This window comes from Berghia stephanieae, chromosome 3 (assembly GCF_034508935.2).
Source record: "Berghia stephanieae isolate SIO BIC M18660-M18661 chromosome 3, UCSD_Bste_1.3, whole genome shotgun sequence".
In the NCBI taxonomy this organism is placed as follows: domain Eukaryota; kingdom Metazoa; phylum Mollusca; class Gastropoda; order Nudibranchia; family Aeolidiidae; genus Berghia; species Berghia stephanieae.
Window position 1 is genome coordinate 42,201,539 of NC_088362.1, and position 6,000 is coordinate 42,207,538.

Below are 6,000 nucleotides of genomic sequence, written 5' to 3' on the forward strand. Positions count from 1 at the left end.
CCCGTTCCCTAACGTTCTCCGACTCCTACACCCAACGCACCCGCCCCTGCAAACGACCCAAGGTGTACGTAGGTAACTTGTCTATCGTATTTTTAATAGGCAAACAATACCTCGGAACAATCCATAACTTGGCGTTAATTGTCGATATTCCCCATTCGATTTTTTTTTTTGGGTAAATTTTTAGTTAGACGGTCTAATACCTTTTCAATCAATAATATTAAAACCTGAACGTGATTTTGTGATCTATAGTTAACTCTTGAGTAAACATTGATAGACAATAATTAAACTGATCGTTGCTGATCAATTAGTGGTAGTCCTCCAAAGCCGGAGTTTATCCCGGTTTCTGAATCGATAAACAGAAAGCAGTAATTTCTTGCTTGTCTTAGGATAGGACGACAATCAGTCACAGAGTGTCTTACTCCAGGTTTATTGGTTTAATACCAAATCGTTGCTGGAAGGCAAAGGGATCAGAAAAGAATAAAAACCCATGTCCATCGCACTCAAGATCGATAAAGGCCCCTTTGCGTATGATGAGGGTGCTCCACCACTGAGATATCGGGTGCCTTGCTTCTACAAACGTAACAATTGAAACGTGCAGTGTTTTGTTACGTGTCTTAAATATCTAGATAATGTCGATGATTTAATTGGATGGAAAATTGTTTTCATTCCTATCTATAAATTACTTCTGCCCCCCCCCCTTTTTTTTTTCTTTCTAATAAGTATGAGTCACTGTTACTGTTGCTTTGAGTGATTAATTATTCTGGAATAATTTTCTGTCAATAAGCTACATACTCGTAAAAGTTTTGAATATTGATTGATTTGATCGTAGAATACTGTTGTGATTGGATGATTCTCTTCGAATTTGCACGGTTCCAATTTATCAGACACGGGGTTTGAGATCAAGATTCGGTCGAAGAAAGGGATCAAACTCGTCATTGATAAAATTGATATTTTATCAACTTATAATAAAAATGTATGCCCAATAGATAGTTCCTCCTTTGGTGTGAAAATGTTTGATTTGGAGGAAACAAACAGAAAAAAAACTAACAATACAAAGTATAAAGCAAACCAAAAAAAAAAAAAATCAAACAAGTCGATATTTTCGACTTATGCTTCCCCGCTGATACACCCACCCCTTTCCCATGATACTGCATGATAACATTAGATATAGGGCTACACATCTAAATTTCTAAACCAGGGACCAGTGTTTAATGGCAGTTTTTATAAAGGGGTGTCAACCATGCCTCTCATACTACAGAACGCCCTGGTTGTCGCGGAATACTCCATCTCTGAAGATGTCCTTAACCTATCACATGTAAATGTTGCTGCTCGAAGCTCGAAGAAATAGATAATAATGTGAAATTGAAATTAAGCTTCAATTTAATTACAAAAACATATCAAATAAACGTTTCGGGTTTCCCCTTTATCAACAAAAAAGGATGAATGAAACACCACAGGTGAATGAGATAATGTGATAGTGGCGTAGTTAAGATAAATAAACCCATAAGATGGTTTATTCATCTTAACTACGCCACTACCACATTATCTCATTCATCTGTGGTGGCTCATTCATCCTGTTTTTCTGATAAAGGGGAAACCCGAAACGTTCATTTGATATGTTTTTGTAATTAAATTGAAGCTTACATTCAATTTCACATTATTATCTATTTAACCTATCACAACAAACCTTTCGTCAGATCTGAATAAGCAGGTCCTCTGTCTAACAACAGAGCCATCGCAACCCCCCCCCCCTCCCCCACACACACACACACCTTCATAAAAACCCCAATGATTATCGTTGTTCAGTATCAGGTACAGCTGCAATATTTGACAAAGCGTAGAGAGGGGCTATACAAAGAAATCGACTTCTTTAGCAGGAAAACATAGCATGCAATAATTAGGATTAATAGCTGTTGGGCCGGAAGGAAAGGGTAGTTGAGATATCTTACACCAATCTCAGTCATGCATGACTGGATATGAATTCCAGAACTGTCAAGTTCAAGCAAACTAACGTCAAAATAACGAATCAAAATAAAAGTATTTTACTTTCTTTATCATAGTATTAAAAGATAAAATATTGTAAGAAAACATCTGAACAACGAGATACATTTGCTTCAGTTTTATCATACAGTCGTCAAATAGAGGGGGGAGCAGAAGCTAATATGGTATAGTTTTTGTCGTGAAAGCAGCAACGTAAAGTTTTCCCTTATAATTTCCAGATTTTCATTTACGTTTTTTATCTCTCGAAATATCAACCTTTTACGGTATGGGTTTTGCCAAAATTGTACATTGCATTACTCACTATGTAAGTATGAATCGGTATAATGTGTGTATGTGTGTGTGTGTGTGTGTGTGTGTGTGGAGTGAGGGGGGGGGGGGGGTGAGCACAAAATAGCCAATGTACGTGTATCTAGCCTAAAAGTGGGGGGAAAATATCTTTCGCAGCAAAGGTCATTATCAAATATTCGTTGAGTATTAAGAAAAGAAGAAAAGCTTAATCAGAGAAGAACGGTATATTCCATTTCTCTTTTTGAATTTACTTAAATATTGTGCTCCAAAATAATATGTAGGTGTTTGAGATCATTTATTGGCGTATTTATTTTTCATGGGAACCATCATGAAAATGGTAAATAAAAGAGAGAGAAGAAAATAACTGGGTTGGCAGCTCTGATCCCCTTCCCAAATATAAAGGGGATGGAAAGGACAATGTTCTTTCTAATTCCTATCGATCAGTGAAGAAGAGATCGTTTTTCCTTACCAAATTTGTCTTTGACACACAAGGCATAATTTCCATAAAGAACGGGGAAAAGATAACGGGTGCCGTTACATTGGGTGGGTTGATGACAAAAGATCCATTTAATTGTATTGTGAATACACTGTGTCATCATAAGTCTGAAAACATTGTTATAATGGTCGTGTCTGACACGAGTGTTGACTATGAAATATTACACAAAGGGACATAATTTCATCACGCCCCTTTTGAGGGGATTAATTGTCTCAAATAAGGTAAATGTTTATCATTCGATTCCACAGAAAATTGTAAGATTTTTTGCTGTTTTTATTTGAACAGCTGATTTGATTATGATTCTGTCATGTCTGAGAAATGTTGTGGTCATGAAGTTGGGACGTCATTTATAAATAGTATTTTGGTCTGCTTATGTTATGTGATTAAATAAACATTGTCCTTAAAAGAAAAAAAAAGGAGGAAGATAAAGAAAATGAAAGGGTTGTAAGTGTGCATCTCATAAATCTATGTTGCATGCCACTAAGGTTGTAAGGATTGATGATGACGTCTGTGATGATGATTGCGGTGATTATGAAAGAGGAGGAGGAGGAGGAGGAGGAGGAGGAGGAGGAGGAGGAGGATGGTGGTGATGATGATGATGACGACGACGACAAAGAGAACGACGACGACGACGATGATTTTGATGATGATGATGATGATGATGATGATGATGATGATGATGATGATGATGATGATGATGATGATGTTGATAGTAATGATACGATGTTCAATCGGTTTGTTGGGGGAAAACTTTTCTTATGAATTCGCAAAACCTCTTGGAATAATATATAAAAGAATTTTGAAAGGTACTCTTGGACTGGTGAAAAGCAAGAATCGATACCATTTAAAAAAATGAATAAAACTTGTAAAATTACAGGCCAGTACGTTAATCACTCACCATGTGTAAACTGAAGGAAACATTGGTGAGAGGCCATATAATCGAACATTACGTACAAACTGCCACTAAAGTAAAATATACGGGATTTATTTTCTATGGTTGAATTGCTTTTCGACTTTTACTTACTTATTTACTTAATCTTCATCGGCCATGGAGCGCATAAGGCATCTACTAAAGACTTACGAAAGTGTGAAAATGGAGAGGCTTCTGTTTTGTTCCCATGCATACGAAGCCTCTCCATAATTTTCACTCTTTCGTTAGTATTTTCACGATCATCGGCTTCAGGCAGCCCCTAACGTTTTCTACTAAAGACTTCCAGTTCTGCCTATCGGCTGCATGGATACCGATGATGTTCCAGGTTAAGCCAGCCTTTTTTTTTTAGCCGTTCTACTTTTGGGAACCATAAATGAGTGATTGGAGTATTAGATAATGAAACCTATAATGTTAAATATACCAAAGAGGACTAGATTATTATTTGATGTGGCGATTCAAATCAATCTCATTGCTCGCATTTAATACGACGAATATTCCATCCTTTAATCGAATCTATAAATCATTTGTATGAACCGACGTATAATCATTTAAAGGTCTTTTAACCCTACAGGTAATAGTCTCATTTGTTGTAATGGAAATACTCTCAAACCATCGCAAAATATTGTCTTTTACAACGATGTTAAATCAAGCCCATGATTGCGTTCGGTTATCAGACCTGCAAATAAGTGCACTAAGGTATGAACCCATTTGAAAAAAAAAGACAACTAGAGAGGTATTCTTACTCTTAGTAGACTAAATTTGAACCATACACTTCTCTCTCTCTCTCTCTCTCTCTCTCTCTCTCTCTCTCTCTCTCTCTCTCTCTCTCTCTCTCTCTCTCATACTTTCTCTCCCCCCCTCTCTGTGTGTGTGTGTGTGTGTGTGTGTGAGTGTGTGTATGTGTGTGTGTCTGTGTTCACCGAATAACATCAAGCAAATGATGACGCAGTACTGTCGGCGTGGACTTAGAGCTCTGCCGTACTCCGAAAAAAAAAAAGAAAAAAGATATCACATTTTAAAAATTTTGGCTAGAAAATTCTTCCTTTAAATTTAAATCATCATCATCATCCATCGTGGCTTGTGCTCTTGAGCACGTTGCCGGTCAGCTGTCTCCACGAATCACGATCCTCTGCGGTGTGCATGAAATCTGTGTTGCTTTTAAAATAACATTTGGCCATTCATAGGTTATTTAAATAAGTCTAAATAAGAAAAAGACCCTCAACTTGTAAACAAAATCTCATACCTGGGACTTTCTGTAATATCTCTAACTAAACAGAGTCTATGATTCAGTCAAATGAGACATTAACTGTACGGTCTTAAATCTGTTTTAAATTAATACTTGACAACAAACACGTAATATTAAGATGTTATGAATGGTCGAGCGGTGTCTTGTCTAGAACTAAAAGTCAAGCGGTGTTGAGAGTGGTCAGTGTTCAGATGGATCAGATGACAATGAGCGCACTGCGTTCTTGACACAAGCCCAATCCCATATTATGCCAATTGACTTAGATGTAAATGAGAATCTGGCTAAAGACAGTGAAGGGTTATATTATTTGCAAAAAAAGGCGCATGTCAGGCGACGTGAACAATGTGAAATATAAAATTGGTTTCCTGTGGGCTATTTATAGAAGAAATGAAGCATCATGACGCACATCGATCATGATGAAACGACAGACATTACCTTAACATTTACATACGTTTATGTATGTTTCTAATTGTAGTGGGCTTTTTTTTTTTGTATGTCAACACAGACTCTATATAAATACCGCTGTACATATTTGCATTTCTTAAGCTTGACTATCAATAGTTATCGTAATTTGACACATAATGCGTTATTTCCGAATCATACTTTGTCTCACTCCTTTGTCGTATCAAAGCTGTCCTATCACTAGATTATATAACTGGTTTACAAAGCCGGCATACGACTAAACACGCTTTTTGTTTGTTTGTTTGGTTGTTGTTGTTTTTTTGTTTTTCGGTTTGGTTTGTTTGTTTGTTTTGTTTTCGTTTAGGCCAGAAAACTTTTTACTTTAAATGTCAATCCACTCTCAACACGTGAAAACTGTTCAAATCTGACACTCCTTTATAGCCCCATATTTGGAATGCTTTGACACACAAGTTGAAGGCCATTTCAATCGATTGATATCGGAAGCAAAAGTTTTCTGGCCATGAATAAAGTGTTTTGTCAGAGTAAAGCGATGCAGGCAGTCCGTCCATGTCAAAGCCACGTAAAGTGGTCCTTGACGATATTATCTATCAAAATGGAGGAGTCTTTCCCCGTTTC